We start from the raw sequence: 26847 nt of genomic DNA on the forward strand, positions 1-26847 counted from the left end.
ACAACAACCTTGAGAGGTAGGTGCTATTATGCTCCCTATTTGATAGTGGAGGAAGCAGAGACATGCAGAGGTTAGCAATTTGTCCATGAGTCACACAGCTTGGAAGTATCTGAGACTGGATTTGAACTCAGATCCATCAGTCTATCTACTGTACCCTCTTACCAAGACAATCAGAAATTAATGACTCCATAAGACAATAAGAAATATGGAAACAAAGTAAAAAGGCTGAAAAAAAAGTAAAATATCATATGTAAATACACACACATATATGTGAGTTTGTGTCAACAGACCTGGAAAATAGAGCAAAGAAAGATAATTTAAGACTCTGTTCTATCTGAAGCTATGACCAAGAAGGAATGAGTATGAAAGGACCGATGGTCAGTTATAGATCTAGATATAGAGCAAAAGTGTTTTTGTTTTGTGTCCAAGATGTCTCTGGTTGTTTTTTGGATTTCAGTGGACTTAAGTGCCAGAAGACATCTTGATGTTGTTTTGCCATTTCCTTCTCCAGCTCATTTTACAGAAAAGAGAACTGAAGCAACAGGGTTCAGTGACTTGCCCAGGGTCACACAGCTAGTAAATGTCTGAGGCCAGATTTGAACTCGGGAAGATGTCTTCCTGACTCCAGACATGCCATTCTATGTATTGTGCCATTTAGCTGGCCCAAAAAGGCACCTTAGAGATCTTCTAATTGAGTTGGGGTTAACTTGGGAATTGTGAACTTGTTAATTTTTTGATATTTTGATAGTTACAACAATATAATTGGTTTCCTTTGTAATTCTATAGGTATTTTATGCATTTAAAAACATTATTCTGAGAAAGTATCCATAGCCTTCATCAGATGGCCTAAACCATCCAGGACCCCAATCCAATCTTAATTCTTTTATGGTACAGAACTGAAGGCCTACAGTGAGAAAGTAACCTTGGTGCCTCAGAAAGCCAACAAAACATTTATTAGGTGCTTACTTTGTATCAGGAGGGGCAGCCAGGTGGCCCAGTGCACAGATTGCAAGGCCTGGACTCAGGAGAGTTCAAATCCAGCCTTAGACACTTACTAGCTGTGTGACCCTGGGCAAGTCACTGAGTTGCCTCAGTTCCTAGTCTGTAAAATGAGCTGTAGAAGGAAATGGCAAACCACTCCCAGTATCACTGCCAGGAAAACCCCAACAGGGTCACTCAACAACAACAAAAGCCAACACCAAAAGCCAAGCAAACACCAATGGCAACAACTCGTGTCAGGCATGGGGCCAAGGGTTGGGAATGTGAAAAAAAGGCAAACTGTCCCTGCCTTCAAGGAGCTCGCCATCCAGTGGAAAGACAAGGAGCAGACGATGGTGTGTGCATAAACAAGACTTAGCAAGCATACAGAGGCAGCTGGGTTGTAAAGTGGTTAGAGTCACAGGCGGAATCAGGAAGGTCTGGAAGGTCAAACTGGATCTCAGATGCTCACTAGCTGTGTGACCCTGGGCAAGTCACTTCACCTCCATTTGCCTCAGTTTCCTCAACTATAAAATGGGGGTTAATACTGGCACCTACCTCACAAGGGTGGTCGTGACGGTTAAAGGAGACAGTATTTGTGAAGCACACAGTGCCTGGCACATCGTAAGCATAATAAATACTATCACTATTGTTATTGGGTTTTTTGTTATTATATAATTGTATCTTGGGTTATATCCTTCCTACTATATTATCTCAAGAGCTCTTTCACACAGCCACGGGCCTTTGGGACACTCTCCCCTCCCCCGCACTTGCAGCAGCTCCACGCCCCTCCCCCACGCCCTCTCAGAGTCCGTTGTTGCGCCTGGGTATGCGCGCATGCGCCTTGCGGGGAGGCTGCGGACGCGGGTAGCGAGCGAGGCGCGACAGGTGCAGTGGCCAAGTTCTTGAGGTATCTCGGGCTTTCTTCTCCACCAAAGAGATGCAGCGGCTGTGAGGAGCTGGGGCCACGGCCTACAGCCCAGCCAGCCCATCCCCGGAGGCACAAGCCGAGGCTGGGGGACAAGGAAGGCCACGCGGCCGCAGGTGAGCGGGTGGCCGTGGGCCGAGCCGCTAGGGGGCACCGCGACGGGGCTTGTGGGGGAAGGCTGAGGGACGGGGAGACGGCCGGCTGGCTGGGCTGGGGGGCATTGGGGAGACGAGTTGGGTGGAACACCTAAGCGACCCCCGGGCCGGAGAGATGGAAAATATTATGCGTCCTGGAAGGCCTAGAACACACACACACTAGTTGTGTGACCCAGGGCAAGTCACTTTAGCGCAGCCTGCCTCAGTTTCCACATATGTAAAATGGAGATAACAGTAGCACCTAGTTCCTAGGGTGGTTGTGAGGCTAAAATGAGATATTTGTAAAAAGCTTTGCAAATCTTAAAGTGATGTGTAAACGCCAACTGTTGTTTATTATTACTATTAGTTTATTACAATATGTAAAGTTATTCTTTAAAGTTATTAAGCAGCTACCACGTGTAATTTTCACTAAAGACCCTTGGATGCCTTTTGAAGGGCTGGAGGTGACTCCTGTGTTTTCAAAGGCCGTGCGCCTGCCGGCAAAGCCTCAAGCGCAGGCCATTTAATGTCAGGTGATGAAGATTTTTAGCCTCAAGTGTTCAAGGAGACAATCTACAAAGTCCCTGGATCATTGAAATTTTACTACTCTAGACTTAGTGTTTGTGTAGATGGGGACATACTCACACTGAGGATATCAAGGGTTCTTAAAATATTGAACTATGCAGATCATTGTACTAGAGAGAAGCTTTATATCTGTCTAGATACAGATATAGACCTACTTATAGATACAGATCTCTGTATCTGTCTATATCTTGTACTAAGATCAATATATACTGATCAATATATATATAATATAGGTAACTATAGATATGTGTATATAGATAATACACATATGCATTATATGATACATCATAATATATACACAAATATATGTTGCATATAATTATATATTACGTATAACCCTCTATTCACTATCCTCATAAGATTTAATAGGGGGATGTGACCCTTAAGAATAGCTATAACAAAAAAAAATTACCTGATAAAAATTCAAGAAGTATAAATGAAGTTCTATGATTTAAATTGTTATTGCTTGAACTTTGTTCATGAAATTGATGCCATGATATGCAGATGAATTGGATTTTAGTGGGGGGGAGATGTGAAAAGTCACCAGCCTTATTTTTCTCTCTGGAGCCATCTGAGTCAAGTGGCAAGATATAGATCAGGACAACTGGAGATGGCCCTGGATGAAAATGCAGTGGGAGACCTTGGCATTTTTTTTTTAAAGCTGAGGTCTTTAGCAGGTCTCAGTCTGACTGAGGCAAAATGCCTATTCAGTGATTAAGGCTAGGTGAAAAAAAAAAAAGAGGCAAAAAACCTAGTCCAGAAAAAAAAAAAAATCAAATTGGCAGAGGAAGATCCTCAGGGTTTCTGGCCAAAACAGAAGGAATTCCTATTTACATTCAATCTGAGTCGATCTGGACACAAACAATGACCAAGTGAAACTTGGACTGGGACCTGTTGTTAGCCAATCAGTGAGAATCAGAGTGATTTGGCTTAAAACCCCCCAAAATAGTTTAAGGCAGTGATCTCAAAAACTTTTTTGATAGTGTATTCACCATCAGTAAAACATTTTTGAGCATTTGTAGCACCAACACAACACTCACAGGACCGATGGCAACTGTAAATATGCTGACATAGTTCTCAGTTGCAAAATATAGCAGACTCTCCATAGAGAAGACAGGAGCAAAACATTTATTGGCACCAAAAAAACAAATCCCAATACCAGAAAATCAAATCCATGATAGTAGCAAAGAAAGAAGTTAATACACCATAGCACAGCATGAAGCCACACCATCCTTTAGCCTTCCCACAAACACTCATAAACCTAGCTGTCATAGAAAGTGGTAGACACAAGCCTGGCTGTCTCCCTGGGTGCGTCCTCTCCTCCCTCCAGCTCTAACTGCTCTGACTCCAAGCTTCCTGTGGGCTCTGCTCTACCCTTCAACAAACTCCTCCCACTGCAGACTCCATGTGATTACTTACATTCAACCTATTGGGGGCAGGGAAGATCTTCAAATTTCCTTAGGCTTATTAAGGGGCAGGGAAAAATCTTCAAATTCCCATGCAGGGAAGATCTTCAAATTACCATTATTATTACAGCACTCAACACCCAATGTATGTATATTTACTTATTTATAAATTATGTTTGTACTATGCTTGTAACTATGCATATTATAAAACTTAGAAAGAGAAATTAGAAAAGGATGGAATAAAGATGAAATAATGTTTGATCCTCAAATCATTTGGGAACTAGTGGAGTTTATTGAGTGGGGAAGTGACATGGCCGTGCTAGCACTTTAGGAAAATCTCTTTGACATGTCTGTGGAGCATGAATTGAAGTTAAGGTAGTGTAATGGGAATGAAAATTTTTAAGATCTTCCCTGCTCCTAGGCTAAAGTGCACCTGGAGCCTGGGGTGGGAGGCTTGTTTTTCAGTAGATACTTTTTGATTGGCTGGTCCAGAAGGTTGTTACATTCTCTAAGCCAGGAGAAGGCTATATAAACCCTGATTTGAGGCTTTGTTTTGGGGCTCACTTTGAGAAGTGTTCTGTGATTTGATCAGATGAGACTCTGGGAAGCCGTTGTTGAGAGACCCCGGCTTTGAAAAACCCAGATGTTGATTTGGTATGGATGTAATGGTTGGACAGTTTGGAAACTGTCTGCTTGATCTGTTTCTCTGTCTTGATAATTCTGTCTGTATATTCTGAAGTTTGGGGTGCTGACCTTTTTCCCCTGAACTAGGTAAATGATACATATTTCACTGATTAAAGTAAGCTTGTTAACCCATTGTGAGTTGCTTTCCTTTATCAAAGGAGATCCAAGAACCTGTGTTGGCAGCCACCCTAGGGACGCTGGGGTGCTTGCTGCTACAGGAAGGAAAATAATTTAGGAGACCACTGTAGTTGACTCCCTGAGAGGAACCAAAAATAGGGTGGTGGCTGGTTGAGTAGAAAGAAATGGACAAATGTGAGGGATATGTTTTGGAAACTGATTGGATTTGTGGATGTGGGTAAAGGCGCAACAAAGAGTTGAAGATAACACTGGGTGTGAAAATCTCTCAGAGAGTACAGTAGTGTCCTCAGTAGTAATAGAGAAGTTTGGAAAGATAATTTAGTGATACCCAGAGCATAATGAGAGGCAGTGTGTTGTAGTGGATAGAGATAACCCTAAGTCAGGAAAACCTGAGTTCAAATGTAACTTTCACAAATAGTGACTGTGACCTTTGCAAATCACTTAACCTCTCAGTGCTGTTGGTGTGGGGGTTAGATGAGTTTTTCCTTAAAGATTAATTAAGCTGTGCTTGAGACTTGGCTAACTCTGGATATTGACATCACTTCTGGTCTTTTGAGTACAAAGCAGCCAGAAGGAACTCAGTTTGCCTTCTGATGTTTGGTTGGTGGAAAGTGATGGGCAACTCAGGCAAGGGAGGTGTCATAAATACCTGTCTTTGTTGAATACATTCCTCTGCTGTGAATGTGGAAATCTCTTTTTGTTACTTGAATGAATGAGGTGTCTCATTTTGTTCTACTAATTGAACACAAACTAACAGACAGCTGGCCTGAATCAGGCCCAGCTCAGAAAAAGCACACACCAGGCAACCATGGGTAAGCCATTTATATCCTAACAGGAAGATGCTTTCTGCTTGAATACCGGAGAGGTCCAATTCATCAATGTCTTCCCCTTTGCTTGTAGCTGTTAAATGGGGGAAGTATCTCTAAGGAAGGCCATCTAAACTTGAACTAGATTCAATTTGTAGCATCAGGGCCACCTCCTATGACTGTATCTGGTGCTAAAGCTAGGTACTAAAGAAGAAACAAATCATCACATGTACTTCTCTCACTTGAGAGAAAAGGTATCAGTTCTTGAACTCTGAGCCTTTCTCTTCTTCCTTCTTCCCAGAATGTTCTACAGACCAATCCCAGTCATCTATCTACATAAGCTCTTAGAGTTTCTCTCTAAAATGTTTAGTGCTGGGCCTCCTGGGATTTTTGGGTGGCAGGATTGCACTGGTATAAATCCAACTCAGTCATAGTTTATACTCTTTTTAACGTGTTGTAGCCTCTGTGCTTATAGTTTGTTTGATACTGTTGTATTAATATTTATTAGGGAGGTTGGCCTATAGTTGTTTTTTTTTTCCTTTGCTTCTCCCTGGTTTAGGTATCAAAAACTCATTTATATCATAGAAAGTGCTCAGTAGGATACCCTTTTGGTATTTTTTTGCAGACATTTTTATAATAATCAAATTATTCTTTGAATGTTTGAGAGAATTCACTTGTGAATAGATTTGGTCTTGAGCTTTTTTTCTATGAATGTTCATATATACTTTCATTGCATTTTAAAAAATTGCTTTATATAAATTGCCTATTTTTTGTTATGGGTATTTTATATTATTGCAAGTATTTAATCATTTTATTTAAGTCATCTATTTTGTTGGCATATAGCTTGGAAAACTAGTTTATAATTTTAGTAATTTCCTTTATTCTTAATTTACTCACTATGAATTCTCATCTTTTGTTCTTAACGTTGACAATAACTACTAGTTTTATTTATCAGTTTAGTAGATTTTTTGCTTTCAGTTTTGCTAACCTTTTTGATTTTCAAAATTTCTGACTTGATGGTGTTTGCTTTATTTGTTCTATCTATTTCTTTATTTGTTCTATCTTTTCTATCTATTTTAGTTGCATGCCCTATTCATTGATCTATTTGTTTTCTTTTTGCTGCTAAATATATTTAGCACATACATATTCCCTTTGGGACTACTTTGGTTAAATCCCAAAACTTTTGATATATTTTCTCATCATCATTTTCTTTTCTTTTTAAATTAAATTTTATGTTTATTTTTAGTTTTCATCATTCATTTCCACTAGATTTTGAGGTCCAAACTTTCTCCCTGTCTTTCCCCTACCCACCACCTCAAAACAATGATCCCACTGTATATTCCCTCCCCATTCTGCTCTCTCCTATACCCTCCCCCATCCCCTTCAGACTTTCCAGTCGGGCAAGATGGACCTTTATACCCCGGTGCCTGTACATCTTATTTCCCAGTTGCATGTAAAATAATAATAATAATAACAATTTTTTTAAACATTTGATTTTAAAACTTTGAATTCCAGATTCTTGCCGTTCCTCCCTTGTTAAGGAGGGAAGACAAGTAATTCAACATACGTTGTACATGTGTAGCTATGCAAAACATTTCCATGGTGGATATATTATGAAAGACTGATTATATTTCCCTCCTTCCTATCCCGACCCCCACTTGTTCTATTCTCTGCTTTGACCCTGTCCCTTTTCAAAAGTAGGTGCTTCCAAATTCCCTCCGCCACCAAACTGCCCTCCCTTCCATCATCCCCCCTCTCATCCTCTTCCCCCCTACTTTCCTGTATGGCAAGGTACCATATTTAGAGTGTATATTATTCTCCCCCTAAGCCAAATTCAATGGGAGTAAGGTTGACCCATTCCTTTTTGCCTTCCTGTTCTTCCCCTCCATTGTAACAGTTTTCCCTTGCCTCTTATTTTTTCATTTTTTAATGCCTTATTAACTTCTGATTTACATCATTCATTTCCGCCAGATTTTGAGTTACAAATTTTCTCCCCGTTTTTCCCCTACCCACTGCCCCAAAATAGCAGTCCCACAGGATATGCCCTCCTCCAGTCTGCTTTCTCCCATATTTTCTCCCATACCCCTTTCGACTTTTCCAGTGGATCTCTATGCCTCAGTGCCTGTATATCTTATTTCCCAATTACATGTAAGATGGTATTAATAATAGTATATATATATGTATATATATGTACACATATATCTACATATATATTTGAATATTTGATTTTAAAACTTCCAATTCCAGATTCATTCCCTTCCTTCCATGTCACCCACCCTTACTGGGAGGATAAGCAGTTCGGTATAGGTTGTACATGTGTGGCTAATGCAAAACAAAAACGTAGTAGATATATTGTATGTATACTATATTTTCCTCCCTCCTATCCCACCTCCCACTTCTTCTATTCTCTATTTTGATCCCATCCCTTTTCAAAAGTGGGTGCTTCCAACTTCCCTCCCCCTGAGGCTGCCCTCCCTTCCATCATCCCACCTCTCCTCCCCTTCCCCCCGTACTCTCCTGGAGGGTAAGATACCCTATTTAGTGTGTATGTCACTCCCTCCTCAAGCCAGATTCAATGTGAATAAGGTTGACCCATTCCCTTTTGCCTTCCTATTCTTCCCCTCCATTGTAATCATTTTCCCTTGCCTCTTCTGTATGAAAGTTTACCCCAAACTGTCTCTCCCCATCTCCTCTCATTATATTCCTCTCACCTCTTAATTTCACCTTTTAAGTATCATCCCTTCCTGTTAAATTGGTCCTGTGCCCTCTATCTCTGTATACCTATAAACATATATACACACATTCACATATGTATTCATATGCCTATATACCCTCATATATAGACATATGTATATATTTCTAATCCCTTCTACTACTGAGAAAAGTTTCATCAGTTACAATTATTGTTTTTCCACTGAATGACCCTGAAACATGATACTTAGTTTTGCTGGCTAGGTGACTCTTGGTTTTAATCCTAGCTCCTTTGCCCTCCAGAATATCATATTCCAAGCCCTTTGATCCCTCAATGTAGAAGCTGCCAGATCCTGGGTTATCCTGCGTGTGTTTCAACAATATTCAAATTGTTTCTTCCTGGCTGCTTGTAATATTCTCTCCTTAATCTGGGAATTCCGGAACCAGGCTATAATATTCCTAGGAGTTTTTTTTTGGGGGGGGGGGATCTTTTTCAGGAGGTGATCGGTGGATTCTTTCAACCTCTATTTTGCCCTCTGGTACTAAAACATCAGGGCACTTTTCTTTGAGAACTTCCTGGAGGATGATTTCTAGGTTCTTACTTTGGTCATGGCTTTCAGGTAGTCCAATAATTTTTAAATTATCTCTCCTGGGTCTATTTTACAAGTCAGTGGTTTTTCCCATGAGATATTTCACATTGCCTTCTATTCTTTTATTTGTTTGGATCTGTTTAACAGCATCTTGATTTTTCATAAAATCATTAGCTTCTATTTGCTCCAATCTAATTCTGAAGCAATTATTCTCCTCAGTGAGCTTTTGAGATTCTTTTTCCATCTGGCAAATTCAACTTTTTAAGGCATTCTTCTCCTCATTGCCTTTTTGAGCCTCCTTTGCCATTTGAGTCAGTCTGTTTTTAAAGGTATTATTTTCCTCAGTCAGGCTGTTGACTCTCATTTCATAATTTTCTTGCATTGTTCTCATTTCTCTTCCCAATTTTTCCTCCACTTCTCTTATCTGCTTCTTAAGGTCCTCTATGGCCTGTAACCAGCTTGTATTTTCCTTTGAAGCATTTGGTGCAGGAGTTCTGACTTCACTGTTTTACTCCTGTTCCATGCTTTGCTCCTTTTTGTCCCCAAAATAGGAATGTAATGTTGGAATCTTCTATCTGCTTCGTTTCCTTTGCCTGCTCATTTTGCCACTCAATTACTTGACTTTTGAGCTTTTTGCCACAGTAGGACTCTGCCACCAGACAGGGGAGCTTTTGTCCCAAACACTGGGGTTTTCTCAGCTGCTGGAGGTATTAGATGGGTGCCCTCTCTGAGGTCTTCACACGCTCTGGCAAGCTGGACACACACCCTAGGACCTCTACCCTAGACTGCAATCCAAATCCAAGCAGGTTAAAGCAAGAGCAATTACCCCTCTGACTGGGGCTTGGTCCCCCTACGCTCTGCAGGCCAGGAGCTGAAGCCGCCACGTGGTACTGGCTGGCATCTCAGCGGCTTCTTGCCCTGGGGGTAAAAGCCATGCACTCCCACTTACTGGTCCCAAAGTCCAGACTGCATTGACCTCTCACTTTATCCTTTGCATCTATGTGTTGATAAATCTGGAAACGGCCATAGCTGCTGCTGATCTGGAGTCCCTCTGGCCAGCGGCTGGTCAGGCCCGCCCTTAGGCTAAAGCTTCAGCATGGGGTTGGGCTCGCCTCTGGGAGCGGTGGGCTGGACTCCTGCTGGCCTGCCAGGCTGTCCTCAGCGGGAGATTAACTTCTCTGTGTCATTTTGTGGGTTCTACAGCTCCAAAGTTTGTTTAGAGTCCCCTTTTTACATTTCCCTTGCCTCTTTTATATGAGATAATTTACCCCATTCTGTCTCTCCCCATCTCCTCTCATTATATTCCTCTCTCAACCCTCAATTTCACTTTTTAAGAATCATCCCTTCCTATTCAATTGGTTCTGTGACCTCTGTCTATGTATACCTGTACATATATATATATATATATATATACACACTCACATATGTATTCATATACCCATATACCCTCCTATATATACATATATATACATTTATATTCCCTTCAAATATTCTCATACCAAGAAAAATTTTATAAGTTATAATTATCATTTTTCCATGTAGGAATATAAATAGCTCGACTTTGATAAGTTCCTTATGATTTCTTTTCCCTGTTTACCTTCTCTTGCTTCTCTTGCTTCTTGTATCTGAATGTCAAATTTTCTATTCAACTCTGGTTTTTTCATCAAGAATGCTTGAAAGTCCTCTCTTCCATTGAATGACCATATTTTACCCTGAAACATAATACACAGTTTTGCTGGGTAGGTGATTCTTGATTTTAATCCCAGCTCCTTTAACATCCACAATATCATATTCCAAGGCCTTCAATCCCTCAGTGTAGAAGCTGCCAGATACCGTGTTATCTTTATTGTGTTTCCATAATATACAAATTGTTTCTTCTTGGCTGCTTGTAATATTTTCTCCTTGATCTGGGAATTCCAGAACCTGGCTATAATATTCCTAGGAGTTTTCTTTTTGGGATCTTTTTAAAGAGGTGATCGGTGGATTCTTTCAACCTCTATTTTGCCCTCTGGTTCTAAAACATCTGGGGAAATTTCCTTGAGAATTTCTTGGATGATGATTTCTAGGTTCTTTCTTTGATCATGGCTTTCAGGTAGTCCAGTAATTTTTAATGATCTCTCCTAGATCTATTTTCCAGGTCATTGGTTTTTCCAAAGAGATATTTCACATTATCTTCTATTTTTTTCATTTGTTTGAATCTGTTTAATAGTATTTTGTTTTCTCATAAAGTCACTAGATTCCATTTTCTCCAATCTAATTCTGAAGGAATGATTCTCTTCAGTGAGCTTGTGAGATCCTTTTTCCATCTGGCAAATTTGGCTTTTTAAGGCATTCTTCTCCTCATTGGCTTTTTGAGCCTCGTTTGCCATTTGAGTTAGTCTATTTTTTTTAAGATGCTATTTTCTTCAGTATTTTTTTGAGTCTCCTTTAGCAGGCTGTTGACTCTCTTTTCATGATTTTCTTGCATCATTGTCATTTCTCTTCCCAATTTTTCCTCCACTTCTCTTACCTGATTTTCAAAATCCTTCTTGAGCTCCTCCATGGCCTGTAACCTATTCATATTTTTCTTGGAAGCCCTTGATGCAGGAGTTCTGACTTCGCTGTCTTCCTACCGCTCCATACCTTAATTCTTTTTGTCCCCAAAAAATGATTGTATGGTCTAACAGAGCTTCCTCTGTTTGCTTATCTTGCCAGTCAATTACTTGACCTTTGAGCTCTTTGTCACGGTAGAACCCTGCTTCCAGAATGAGAGAGCTTTGTCCCAAATTGCTGGGGTTTTAGCAAATGTTGTCAGAGGTCTGAGGAGGGCGCCCTCTCTGTAGCCACCACAAGCTCTGGCACACTGGCCACACACCCCAGGACCATCACCCAACACCGAAATCCAGATCCAAGCAGATTAAAGCAAGAGCAATTATCCTCTGAATGGTTGCTTGGTCCCCCTAAGATTTGCAGGCCAGGAGCTCTGGAGACAGCCATGTAGCAGCAGCTGTAGCCACCACACTTCCACTACCTCATGCCCTGGGGGCAGGGTCTGGATCACACTCTTCCCTTACACAGTTCCAACAGAGATCCCCACTGACCTTTTACTTTTTCTTTGGCATTTATGGGTTGAGAAGTCTGCAAACTGTCACAGCTGCTGGTGATTCACACTCCTCAAGTCTGCTCTGGCCAGTCTGGGCCCCAGGTCAGGACCATCCGGGGCTCACATGGGACTGTGCTCGGCTTTCAGCCTGGTGTGATAGACCCTTTATGTCATCCTGCCAGGGTGGTTTCAGGGGGATATTTGTTCCTCTCTGTCACTTTGTGGGTTCTGTACCTCTAAAATTTATTTAGTCATATTTTACAAGTTTTGGAGATGGTTGTGGCCAGAGCTCATGGAATTTCCTACTTCTGCTCTTCCATCTTTGCTCTGCCCCCTGATGTAAGCATTTAGAAATATAAATTTTCCCATAATTAGTGCTTTGGCTGCATCCCATAAGTTGTTATATATTGTCTCATTGTGTTCATTCTCTCTTTTTTTGTTTTTGGAGGGCAATTGGGGTTAAGCAACTTGCCCACGTCACATGGCTAGTTTTTATGTCAAGCGTCTAAGACCGGATTTGAACTCAGGTCCTCCTGACTCCAGGGCCCGTGCTCTATTTACTGTGCCACCTAGCCGCCCTGTGCTCATTCTCTTTAATGAAATTATTGATTTTTTTTATTTATTCTTTGACCCACTCATTCTTTATGATTAGCTTATTTAGTTTTCCAATGAATTTTTAATTTGTCTCTTCCTGGCCTTTTATATAATATAATTTGTATTGCATCATGACCTGAAAAGTATACATTTAATATTTCTGCTTTTCTGCTTTTGGCTGTAATATTTTAATGCCCTAATACATGGTCAGTTTTTGTGAAGGTGACATGTTCCATACACTCTTTTCTGTTCCCCTTCATTTGAATGTTTGTGTTTCAAATTTGTTTCTTGTGAATAAAATGTTGGATTTTGCATTTTAATCTATTCTACTTCTTCTATTTTATAGGTGAGTCGATCCCATTCACATTCATGGTAATGATTGTTAATTATCTATTTTCTTCCATCCTTTGGTCATAATTGGAATTTAACAAAAGTGTAAATTGAGGGAAATCTCTAAGCAATATAACATTTATTAGCAGAGACATGAGGCCTGTCAATAAATAGGTCAGTGGATTGTCTCTATTTATGCCAAAGACCCCAACCAAAAGGACAATTCCCCTTTTATAGGTTTTGGGGATTACAGAACAAAGAACAGAACAAGGTAAATGACATCATGGAATTAAGGGCAACTTGATTGCTTATAGAGCTAAGGTGCAGAAAACAACACAGTAAGGAGTCTAGCATTGACTCCTGTTCTTTTTCTCATGAGACTAAGAATTGCTTATTGTTTAATAAGGTCATATACTAAATAGCAACCCAGATTTTTGGACAGCAAACCAGACATCTTGAAAGGATAGGTTGGAGAAGTAAATATATCAGGCCCGCCTCCTTTTCTTTCACACACATTTCCCAAGGTAAGCAAAATTCCACCACTCAAGAATCTATTGGTGATTAGCAGGAGAGCTGGATTTCTAAAATTAACCCATTACAGATGAATCCTGAATTAAGTTCAGAGACAAAGAATCATGACTTATGCAGTTTCAGGAAAAAAAGCAGTTGTAGGACAAAATCAAGTACTTATAAATAGCATAAGTAAGAAAATGATATAGGATAAATCTTAATATTTCTTTTTTTCTTTTTCTCAATTTATTTATCTTTAGTTTTCAACATTCATTTCCACAAGATTTTGAGTTACAAATTTTTCTCCCCATCTTTACGCTACTCCCCATCCCAAAATACCAAGCCTTCTGAATTCCCCTCCTCCCAATCTGTTCTCTCTTATATCCTCTCTCATCTTCCCCCTAATTTTCTAGTAGGGTAAGATGGATTTCTATACCCCAGTGGCTATATATCTTATTTCCCAGTTGCATGTAAAAAAAATTTTTTTTTACCATTTAAAACTTTGAATTCTAGATTCTTACCCTTCTTCCCTCCTCAACCATCCCCACTGGGAAGATAAGCAATTCAGTATAGGTTTTACATGTGTAGTCATGCAAAACATTTCCATAGTACTTACCGTGTTTCCCCAATAATAAGACACTGTCTTATTATTTTTTTGGACAGAAAAACACCAGAGGGCTTATTTTCAGGGAGGGCTTATTTTAATGAACATTGACAGCAATTTTAATAAACAGGTAAATGTGAACAAAAAAAGTACCTTTATTCAGTAATGATCATGTCATCTTCTTCAACAACATCGTCATAAGTGTCCATACCCTGAATTCCGTCCTGGATGTCTTGCACCTCCATTTCCTTCAGAAGAAGTGGACCCAATCTGTCATGTCCAGCAATATAGCTCTCTTTAAATGAATATGTCTTGTCCAGGTAACCTGCTCGTAGTGCCTTGGCGACACAGCTGTCAGTAATTTTATCCCATGACTTCTTCACCCAAGCCACGACTTCTTGCAGACAGGGCTTCACAAAGTTTCCACACTGATTTCTTTCCATTCTATTTTCAATGTAGTCATTGACTTCCATGCACAAATGGTCCTTGAATGGCTTGTTTATTGCAATATCAAGGGTCTGGAGATAGGCAGTCATTCCTGCAGGAATCATTACTTGATCTATTCTTCTCTCTGCAAGGAAGTTCTTCATTTCTTTAGCGCGGTGAGTGCTGGCTGAATCCCAGACTATCAGACCTCTTTGGTTACCTCGCATAACAAGTGGCAGCATTAAATCAACCCACTTTCTTATAACGGCTTATGTACACCAGGCTTTTCGGTTTTAAGAACGTAAATGCCAGATACACGTTCAATCTTATCTTTCTTGCCCTTACTGATGATTAGAGGTGTGGCTTTCTTTCCATCCAAACGAATTGCCAAAACACAGGTGACCCATGCACTTTCATAGCCAGTGGTGGGAATGTAGATTGACGTTGCACCCCTGTGATGAATTGTTGTTTGAGATCCTTGTCCCATAAACACTGCAGTTTCATCCATAGCAATCATATTGCAGGTTTGGTACTTGGAAATGTCGATCCTATCAATAAAGGACTTGCATACAAGTGCACATTTAATAACTTCAGCATCTTCCAGCTTAAACAGTGTTGTTGATCTTCTTAGGGACAGTTCATACCGTTGAAGGAAACCGTCCAACCAGTGTTGTGATGCTTTGAATCCTTCTGAGACCATTTCAAACTCTGGTGCCATTGAAAGGGCAAATGCTTGAATATCAGCCCTGCGCACAACCAAGGCCTTTGCTCTCCTGTCAGCAATCCATTCACCAATGAGGATCTGCAAGTCAGGATATAAGGGCTGCCGACCTGATCCAGACCTGCGCTTTTTCCCTTTTCCCTCATCCACCTGTTGATTGAGGTTATTCTAATCTGCTCTCCATTTTCTGACCATCCGAAGATCCAAAAGTTTTTCTTTACAGAAAACTGCAAGATTCTTGCCATGTGACTCCTCTACAATTGATTTCTTATACTCAACAGTATAGCTCTTCCTTTTTGTACTCATGTCTGGGGGTCAAAACAGACAGAATAATAAAATTATGACCATCAGTCCTTCTTTTCACTCCATCATGCCCCCTGAGTTCTTTTTTCCTCCATCATGCCCTTTTTATCCTCCATTATGCCCCCTCACTCCCGCTTACATACCGGGTTTTAATATTGTCCTGCCTCAGCTCTCCTCCACAGCGCTGCTCTCAATGGGGCCAGCAAGCAAATCACTGGGGTAGAACAGGATGATGCGCTCACTGCTGCAGCTCTGATTGGATACAGCTCGGAGCGCGGCGTGCGTTTCACCCGGGGAGGGGGGGGACAGTGCATACAGAGGGTACCGTAATGTAGCGTGTAGCGCAGGGGATCACCTTCACTACAGTAGCAATCTCAATAGGGCTTATTTTCGGGGGAGGGCTTATTTTCAGGATAGGTCTTATTATCGGGGAAACACGGTATATTGTGAAAGACTAACCATATTTCCCTCCATCCTATCCCAACCCCCCACTTATTCTATTTTCTCCTTTTACCCTGTCCCTTTTCAAAAGTGTTTGCTTCTAACTACCCTCTCCCCCAATCTGCCCTCCCTTCTATCATACCCCCTCTTATGCCCTCCCACCTACTTTTCTGTAGGATAAGATACCCAAATGAATGTGTATGTTATTCCCTCCTTAAGCCAAATTCAATGGGAGTAAGGTTGACCCATTCCCTTTCACCTTCCTGCTCTTCCCCTCCATTTTTCTCCAGTTTTCTCTTGTCTCTTTTATATGAGATAATTTACCCTAATCTGTCTCTCCCTTTCTCCTTCTCCCATTAAATTCCTCTCACCTCTTAATTTTATTTTTTAGATATCATTCCTTCATATTCAACTCATCCTGTGTCCTCTGTCTATGTATAAATGTACATACATATGCACACCCTCACGTATATATTTATACACACCTACATCGTCTTATACATACATATATATTCCCTTCAACTATCCTAATACTGAGAAAAGTCTCATGAGTTACAATGATCATTTTTCCTTATACGAATGTAAATAGTTCAACTTTAATAAGTTCCTTATGATTTCTTTTTCCTATTTACCTTCTCATGCTTCTCTTCTTGTATTTGAAAGTCAAATTTTCTGTTCAGCTCTGGTTTTTTTCAAGAATTCTTGAAACTCCTCTATTTCTTTGAATGACCATATTTTCCCCTGAAGCATTATACTCAGTTTTGCTGGATAAGTGATTCTTGGTTTTAATCCTAGCTCCTTTGACCTCTGGAATATCATATTCCAAGACCTTTGATCCCTTAATATAGAAGATTCTAGGTCTTGTGTTATCCTGATTGTGTTTCCACAATACTCAAATTGTTTCTTCCTGACTGCTTGCGGTATTTGCTCCTTGACCTGGGAACTTTGGAATTTGGCTTTAATATTCCAAGGAGTTTTCTTTTTGGAGTCTTTTTCAAGAGGCGATCGGTTAATTCTTTCAATTTCTATTTTGCCTTCTGGTTCTAAAATATCACTGCAGTTTTGCTTGATAATTTCTTGAAAGATGGTGTCTCTTTTTTTGATCATGGCTTTCAGGTAGTCCAATAATTTTTAAATAATCTCTCCTGAATCTATTTTCCATGTCATTGGTTTTTCCAGTGAGATATTTCACATTGCTTTCTAATTTTTTTGTTGATAATTACTTTTATTTATTTATTTAAGAAATTTTTGGTCTTCATTAATTTGTTTTTTTACTTTTAGTTTACAAGATTCAATTCCACAATTCCTTGAGTTTTAAGTTTTCACTCCCTCCCTCTCCTGCCCCTCACCGTGATGGCATACAATCAAGTATAGGATTTGCAAATACTTTTGCATTAGACATTAGTCAGGTTATAAAGACGAATTGTATCAGATGGAATGAAAAATGGGAAAGAGGAAACAAAACCAAAAAGAAGAAGAAAAAAGTCCAGTAGTTTGATTCAATCTGGATTCAAACTCAGTTCTTTCTAGTTCTTTCTCTGGATGTAGACATCTCTCTCCATAATGAGTCTTTGACTTATAACACTGGATTGCTGAGAAGAGTTCAGTCTATCAAAGTTGGTTGTTACACATACATTGTGTCTGTAATTGTGTACAAATTTCTCCTGGCTCTACTCTTCTCACTCAGCATCAGTTCGTATAAGCCTCTCCAGGTAAATATGAAGTCCATTGTAAGGGTTATGGGATTTAAAGATCTTCCATGCCCCATTGGACTTGCTGACGTAGCAGGAAGGGGCGGGGCAAGAGGAAGCGGAAGCCAAGCTATCATTCCTGTGGTGGCTGGCAGTGGTGGCGACAGCGGCAGCAGAGGCAGCGGCAGCGCAAAGCCCTTTTTTTCAGTTAGCCAGAATTTCTGCTAAGGACTCCTGCTGAGGACTGCCAGGGGCCAGAGCTGCTGGGAGAGCGCTCCCCGGACGCTGGGTAGTTGCTGTGAGTGGGGAGAGGAGGACCTTTGCCTGAGGTAGCCTGTTCTGTTTCAAAGGCTTGAAAATGTGGGTGCTTTCTTCTTTATCTACCTGTGCCAATGTCATAACTACTCTGATGGCTTTCACTTTCTGGTTTTGGGACTCAGTCTTTTGGTATCTTAATAAATTTTCTAGTTTATTCCCCTATATGGCAAGCATGATGTATTTTGTGATGGATAATTATATCAGCATATTTGTAATCTCTATAGGCATTGTGAATATGGCATTGCTGATACATCCATCTGCTCCTCGTTTCTTAAAACACAATAATATTCCATTACATGCATATACCACAACTGATTCAGCCATACCCCAATTGATGGGCATCCCCTTAATTTCCAATTCTTTGCCACCACAAAAAGAGCTGCTATAAATATTTTTGTACATATGGGTTTTCCTCCCACTTCTATGATCTCTTTGGGATACAATCCTAGAAGTGGTATTGTTGGGTCAAAGGGTATGAAATTATTTATAGCCCTTTGGGCATAACTCCAGATTGCTCTCCAGAAAGATTGGATCAGTTCACAACTCCACCAGCAATGCATTAGTGTTCCAATTTGCCCACATCATCCTCTCCAGCATTTGTCATTTTGCTGTTTTGTCATCTTAGCCAGTCTGACTGGTGAGATGTGGTACCTCAGAGTTGTTTTGATTTGCATTTCTCCAATAGTGATTTAGAGCATTTTTTCATATGCTTTTAGATATCTTTAATGTCTTCCTCTGAAAACTGCCTGTTCATATCCTTTGACCATTTATCAATTGGGGAGTGATTTGTATTCTTATAGATTTGACTCAGTTCTCTGTATATTTTAGAAATGAGTCCTTTATCAGAGACATAGGTTGTAAAAATTCTTTCCCAGTTTCCCACTTCCCTCTTAATCTTGGTTACATTGGCTTTGTTTGTACAGAAGCTTTTCAATTTCATGTAAATAAAGTTATCCTTTTTGCATTTTATAATGCTCTCTATTTCTTGTTTGGTCATAAAGTCTTCCCTTCTCCACAGACCTGAAAGGTAAACTGTTTCCTTTCCGAGATTGTTTAGAGTATCAACCTTAATACCTAGATCATGCACACATTTAGACTTAATTTTGGAATATGGTGTTAGATAATGGTCCATGCCCAGTTTCTGCCATACTATATTCCAGTTTTCCCAGCAATTTTGTCAGATAGTGAGTTCTTATCCCAAAAACTGGGGTCTTTGGGTTTATCAAACAATAGATTACTGTAGTCATTGACTGCTGAATCTCATGTGCCCAGTCTATTCCATTGGTCCACTACTCTATTCTTCAGCAAGTACCAAGTAGTTTTGATGACTGCTGCTTTATAATACAGATTAAAATCTGGTATAGCTAGTCCACATTCCCTAGCACTTCTTTTCATTAATTCCATCAATATTCTGGACGGTTTGTTCTTTCAAATGAATTTTGTTACTATTTTTTCTAGCTCAATAAAATAGTTTTTTGGTAAATTGATTGGTATGGCACTAAATACATAATTTAATTTAGGTAAAATTATCATTTTTTTTTAGTATAAGCTCGACCTAGCCACGAGCTATTGATATTTTTCCAATTAGTTAGATCTGACTTTATTTGTGTGAAAAGTGTTTTGTAGTTGTGATCATATAGGTCCTGGGTTTGTTTGGGCAGGTAGATTCCCAGATATTTTATAATGTCTACAGTAACTTTAAATGGGATTTCTCTTTCTATCTCCTTTTACCTTTACCCTGTGCATATTCCCTTGTTTCAGATGTGTTTCTTGTAGACAGCACATTGTAGGATTATGGTTTTTAATTCATTCTGCTATCGACCTCTGTTTTACGGGAGAGTTCATCCCATTCACGTTCACATTAATGATGACTATCTGTCTCTTTCCCTCCATTCTATTCCCTCCCCTGCTTATGTTTTTGTTTCTTCCTTCTCCCTTCCCCTCCTTAAGGGTTTTCCTTTTGACCACCACCTCTCTCAGTGTTCCCTCCCTGCAACTCCCCCTTCTTTGCCTACCCTCTCCCCTTACTACTGTTTCTCTCCTTTCTAATCCCCCCTTTTTATCCTCCCCTTACCCTCCTACTGCCTATAGTACACAATAGATTTTTATACTTATCAGAGTATGTTATTCCCCCTTTGACCCCAAACCAATGAGAGTAAATTTCTTACAGTGCTCCTCTCCCTCCCTCCTTTCCCTCTATTCAATGAGTTTTTGTATCTTTTCCTGTTAAAATCTTAAACTTAACCCATTATGTTGATCCCTCTTTAAACCAGAACCAGTGAGAATAATGTTCAAATGATGTTCCTCTCCCTCTTTCTTTCCCTTCTACTATATTGTGTTTTTATGCCTCTTTGTATGGCATGATTTACCTTTTTCTGTCTCATCCTTTCCTTTTATCCATTACAGTCCCTTTGACCCCCTTAATAAGATTTTTTTTATCATCAGATTAGTTCATTTATACCCACACCCTCTATGTATAACCTTTTTAAAGGTCATGATAATCATATAAATTTCAATATTGACAGTTATCACCTTCTCATATAGGGATGTAAACATTTTGCTCTTATTGCATCTCAGGTTATGTGCATGTGTGCATGAGTGTGCATGTGTGTATGTGTGAGTGTGTATTTTCCTTGTTTACCTTTTTATGTCTTTGTTGTGTCTTGTAATTGGAGATCACATTTTCCATGGAGCTCTGGCTTTTTCATCAGGAAAGTCTGGAAGTCCCTTATTTCATTAAATGACCATCTCCTTGCCTGAAAGATTATGCTCAGTTTTGCCAGGTAGTTAATCCTTGGTTGCAGTCCTAGATCTTTTGCCTTACGAAATATCAAATCCCAATCCCTCTGATCTTTTAATGTGGAAGCTGCTAGGTCTTGTGTTATCCTGACTGTAGTTCCACAATATTTGAATTGTTTCTTTTTGGTTTCTTGCAGTATTTTCTCCTTAATCTTGTAATTCTGGAATTTGGCTACTATATTTCTTGGAGTTTTCGATTTGGGATCTCTTTCAGGAGGAGACCAGTGAATTCTTTTGAAAACTATTTTACCTTCTGATTCTAGGAGAATGTTGTCCAGGCTGCTTTTTTCATCATGGCTTTCCAGTAGACCAGTAATTCTTAAGTTATCTCTCCTGGATCTGTTATCCAGGTCAGTTGTTTTTCCAATGAGATATTTTACACTTTCCTCAATTTTTCAGTCTTCATGTTTTGTTTGATTGATTCTTGGTGCATCACAGAGTCCTGAGCTTCGATTTGATTGATTCTAATATTTAGTGAATTATTCTCTTCGGTTAGTTTTTGAAGGTCTTTTTGTAGGGAGATATTTTCTCCAATTAGTTCACTAATTTTATTTTTTAAGGATTTGTTTTCTTCGGTGTGACTTTTTTCCAATTTGGCCACTGTAGATTTAAATTTATCTTCTGCCTCTCTAATTTGGGTTTTAAAATCTTTCTTGAGCTCCTCCAAGAATGCTTTTTGGGCTTGATAGCAGTTCATATTAGCTTCTGTGGTGTCAGGTATGAGTATAGAGTCCATGTTGTCCTCTGTATTTGGTTGTTCTTGCTCGCTATAATAAGCTCTAATCGATTTTTTTGCCTTTCCCTTCTCCTCAGCTTTTTTCCTTCCCATTGTAATTTCCTATTTCCTATTTTCTCAGTCTTCGAGCTAAGATCCTGGTTGTTGACTTTGTGTGCTGTAGCCTCTGGGTGTCTAGATTGAGGCCAAAGCCAGGACTCTCAGTGTTTCCCCTGAGTTACTGCTGAGGCTCACAGAGTAATCTATGGGGGAGGGGTGGTCTGGCCCCTTCAGATTTCTGCCTCTATGCCCCTGGGCCACAGCGCAGACAGGCTTTTACTGGTCAGGTGAGGTGGGGCTTGTTGGGACCTCTCCCCTCTTCTCTTCAGACTCCTTGCTGCCTCAGTTACACCCTTTCTCAGTGACTCCTAAGCCTGAGGCTGTTTTCGCTAATTCAAGATTTTAATCTGAGTGGGAAGTTTATCTCTGGGTTTCCTTGGTCAGGGAGAGGGAATCAGGGAGCAGCCAGAGTTTACTTTGCCATCCTGGCCCCTGGAAAATCAGGCAGGTGATTTTTAAACTTCCAGGCTAGGGACTGATAACTCCAGGAGAAGCTCCTGTCTCTGCTGCGGGGCCCTGAGATTTCTCTTACCCAGCTCCAATGGATCCTCCCGTTCCCTGGTGAGATGCTTGTGAGACAGCTGCAAATTGCCCTTGGGGTGGGTGAGTTTGCTGGCTGGGGCTCCTTCTCTCTCTGTTGTTGTCAGCTCTCTAGTCTGAGCTGCTGCAGCTTCCACGTGCTCCATGCTCCCCCAGCCCAGACCCACGTGGGCCCTCTCCTGGGCTGGATTATGCCACACTCTGTCTTCCAGTGGATTCTGACACTCCAAAATCCGTTCAGATTTACTTTTTAAAGTTTAGTGACAAGATTCACAGAGGAGCTTAGAAAAGTTACTGCTTCCTTTCCACCATCTTGGCTCCACCCAGCCTTCTATTTTTTCATTTGTTTGGATCTGTTTTATAGTATCTTGATTTATCATAAAGCCATTAGCTTCTAGTTGCTCAAATCTGTTTTTGAAGAAATTATTCTTTTCAGTGAGTTTTTGAAATTCCTTTTCCATCTGGACAAATCAATTTTTTAAGGCATTCTTCTCTTAATTGTTTTTTTGGGGTCTCTTTTGCCATTTAAGTTAGTCTATTTTTTAAGGTGCTATTTTCTTCAGTATTTTTTTGAGTCTTCTTTAGCAGGCTGTTGACTCTCTTTTCATGATTCTCTTGTATCATCCTCATTTCTCTTCCCAGTTTTTCCTCCACTTCTCTTACTTGATTTTCAAAATCCTTCTTGAGCTCCTCCATGCCTATATCCAGTTCATATTTTTCTTGGAAGCCCTTGATGCAGGAGTTCTGACTTTGCTGTCTTCCTCCCGCTCCATTCCTTGATCCTTTTTGTCCCCAAAAAGGGATTCTATGGTCTGACAGTGCTTCTTCTGCTTACTTGACCTTTGAGCTCTTTGCCACAGGAGAACCCTGCTTCCAAAATGAAGAGAGCTTTGTCCCAAATTGCTGGGGTTTTAGCAAATGTTGTCAGAGGTCTGAGGAGGGTGCCCTCTCTGTAGCCACCACAAGCTCTGGCACACTGGCCACACACCCCAGGACCACACCTAAGAGCGTGATCTAGATCCAAGCAGATTAAAACAAGAGCAATTACCCTCTGAATGGTTGCTTGGTCCCCCTAAGATCTGCAGGCCAGGAGCTCTAGAGACAGCCATGCAGTAGCAACTGTAGCTGCACCTCTTCTTGGCCCAAGGGCAGGGGCTGGACCACACTCTTCCTTTACCCTGTTCCAACAGAGTTCCCCACTGACCTACTTTCTCTTTTGTATTTATTGGTTGAGAAGTCTGGAAACTGCCACAGCTGCTTGTGATTCATTCTCCTGAAGTCTGCTGGCCATTGTTGGTCAGGACTGCCCTGGGGCTGGAACCACACGGCTCATGCAGGACTGTGATTGGCTCCCAGCTCAGTTTGATAGACTCTTCCTGTTGGCCTGCCAAGCTGGATTCAGGGGGAGATTTGTTTCTCTCTGTCTCTTTGTGGGTTCTGTAGCTCTAAAATTTGTTTAGATTCATTTTTTTACAGGTATTGGAAGTGGTTGGAGCCAGAGCCCATGCCAAGTTTGTGCTTTTACTCTGCCCTCAATCTTAATTTTCTCACTTTCTAGAGGTGGAGCCAAGATGATAGAGAAAAGGCTTGAACTTGCCTGAGCTCTCCCAAGTTCCCCTTCAAACATCTTTAATGCTTCAAAACAAATTCTGGAGCAGCAGAACACACAAAAGGATGGAGTGAAATCATTTTCCAGCCAATACAGCTTAAAAGGATTGTAGGAAAGGTCTCTCTCACTCAGGTAAAAGAAGAATGCAGCCCAGGACATATGGTATTTGATGAACCAGCCAGAGACCCCTAGCTCTAGCCCAGGTCAGCACCTGAGGCCCCATAACTCTGGTGTAACAGTCCAAGTAACCCCAGCTTAGCAGGCCAGCAGCCAGTTCTAGAGGACCTGGTATAGCAGTTAAGTGGCCAGGTCCCTGGGCCCCCAGTGCAAGGAACTTGGGACAGTGCCCTCTGTACCCCAGAAGAAGAGCTCAACTTAAAAATCATCAAATAGTCTGGAAAGTGAGCAAAAAAAAATCCTGACCAAAGAAAGTTATCGTGGCTGCAGGAAAGATTAAAATCCAAATTTAGACGATGACAACAATGTCCTGTAAGATCAACCTGTAAGACCTCAAAAAGTATTTTAAAAATCAAATAAGTTGGTAGAAGAAAAATTGGGAAAAGAAATGACTGTTATGCAAGATAATCAGGAAGAAAGAATCAACATCTTGGTAATGGAAGCACAAAAAATGGGAAAAAGTGTATAAAAATTAATTGAAGAAAACATCTTCTTAAAAGATAGAACTGACAGAATGGAAAAGGAAGTACAAAATCTGCTGAAGAAAATAACTCCTTGTAAAGTAGAATTGACCAAACAGAAAAGGAGGCACAAAACTCCACTGAAAATAATCAACTTCTTAAAATAGTAGAATTACCCAGATGGAAAAAGAGATGCAAAATAAAAAATAGAATCTACCAATTCAAAAAGGAGGTTTAAAAGTTAACTGAAGAACATAGCTCCTTCAAGATTAGAATTGGGTAAGTTGAAGCTAATGACTCCATGAGATATCAATAGTCAGTTGAACAAAATCAAAAGAATGAACAAAATTGAAGAAAATATGAAATATCTTATTGGAAAAATAACTGACCTGGAAAGTAAATCTGGGAGAGATAATTTAAGAATTATTGGACTACCTGAAAGCCATAATAATAATAATACAAAAAGCAAAACAGCCTGGTTAGCATCTTTCAAGAACTTATCAAAGAAACCTGTCCGGATATCCTAGAACCAAAGGGTAAAATAGAAATTAAAAGAATCCACAAATAACCTTCTGAAAGAGATTCCCAAATGAAAACTCCCAAATTTATAGCCAAATCCCAAGCTCCCAGGTCAAGGAGAAACTACTTCAAGCAGACAGAAAGAAATTATTTAGGTACTGAGGAGTCACAGGATTTAACAACTTCTACATTAAAAGGTCAGAGGGTTTAGAATATGATATTCCAGAAGGCAAAGGAGCTTGGACTGCAACCAAGAATCACCTATTCAGTGAAAATGAGCATCAACCTTCAAGGGAAAAAATGGATATTCAGTGAAATTGAGGACTTTCAAATAGTCCTGATGAAAAGATCAAAGTTAAACAAAAATTTCTATTTTCAAATACAAGGCTCAAGGAAAACATAAAAAGGTAAATATGAAAGAGAAATCATAAGTTATTCATATAATATATGTTATATATATATTATATAAGGTTAACTGTTTGCTTCCCTTCACAGGAATATGATACTTGTAACTCTTAAGAACTGTGTCACTATTAAGACAGTTAGAAGGAGTATACATAGAGTGCAATTATAAGTTGACTTTGATGGCGTTAATAAAAAAAAATTAGGGTTGAAAAAGAGGATTGCATTGGGAGAAGAGGAAAGGGAGAGGTAGAATGAGGTAAATAAATGGTCTCACATGAAGAGGCATGAAAGACCCATACATTGGAGGGGTAAATAGAGGGACAGAGAGGTTGAGCATTCCTTAAAATTTACCCTCATCAGATTTGGCTCAAAGAGGGAATAGCACACACACAGTTGGTATATAAATTCATCTTACTTTATAAAGAAGCAAGATAAGAAACGGTGGAGAGGGACTGATAGAAGGGAGGTTAGAAGCAAAACACCAGTGATGAGGAACAGGTAAAAGGAGAGAGAGAAGTATAAATAGGGAAAAAATTAGGATGGAGGGGAATACACAGTAATCATAACTGAATATAGATGGGATGGACTCACCCATAAAATGGAAGTGCATAGCAGAGTAGATTAAAAATAAAAAACAGAATCCTGTAACATATTGTTTACAAGAAACACATCTGAAGCAGAAAAAGACACACGGAGTAAATGTAAAAAGCTAGAGCAGAATCAGTTATATTTCAGCTGAAGTTTAAAAAAAAGCAGGTGGAGTAATTCATGATCTTAGACAAGGTAAAAGCAAAAATAGATCTAATAAAAAGATATAAGAAAGGAACCTAACTCTTACTAAAAGGTACCATAGGCAGTGAAGTATTACCGTGTTTCCCCGATAATAAGACCTATCCCGAAAATAAGCCCTCCCCTTACTGTGTAAGATTCCTCTAAAATAAGCCCTCCCCCAAAAATAAGCTCTATTGAGATTGCTACTGTAGTGAAGGTGATCCCCTGCGCTACACACTACATTATGGTACCCTCTGTATGTACCGTCTCCCCCCCCCCCCCGGGTGAAACGCACACCGTGCTCCGAGCTGTATCCAATCAGAGCTGCAGTAGTGCGCGCGTCATCCTGTTCTTCCCCAGTGATTTGCTTGCTAGTGCCATTGAGAGCAGTGCCGCGGAGGAGAGCTGAGGCAGGACAACATAAGCCCTACCCTGAAAATAAGCCCTCTGGTGTTTTTCTTTCCAAAAAAATAATAAGACAGTGTCTTATTATCAGGGAAACACAATATCAATAATAAACATATATGCACCAAATGGTATAGCATTCAAATTTCTAAAGGAGAAGCTAAATAAGTTATAGGAGGAAATGTACAGTAAAACTATACTAGTGAGGGAACTTCAACTTCCCTCTCTCAGAACTAGATAAATCTAACCACAAAATAAGAAAGAAGTTAAGGAGGTAAATAGAATTTTGGAAAAGTTAGATATGATAGACCTCTGAAGAAAATTGAATGGTGATAGAAAGAAATATAAATTTTTCTCAGTGGTACA

General features: G+C 40.0%; 1 protein-coding gene across 1 annotated transcript in view; it reads left to right on the plus strand.

Moving 5' to 3' along the window:
• Positions 1-1829: 1829 nt before the first annotated feature.
• The window catches only part of LOC138163251 (phospholipid-transporting ATPase ABCA3-like), a 230876-nt gene continuing 205858 nt past the window's right edge, over positions 1830-26847 (plus strand). The window contains exon 1 of the mRNA XM_069090799.1: positions 1830-2022. The gene's annotated coding sequence lies outside the window, so the exon portion shown is untranslated. The remainder of the gene's footprint in view (positions 2023-26847) is intronic.

Source organism: Petaurus breviceps, unplaced genomic scaffold, assembly GCF_028583685.1.
Source record: "Petaurus breviceps papuanus isolate PSGF00001 unplaced genomic scaffold, PetGlider_PUasm1.0 187, whole genome shotgun sequence".
Lineage (NCBI taxonomy): Eukaryota > Metazoa > Chordata > Mammalia > Diprotodontia > Petauridae > Petaurus > Petaurus breviceps.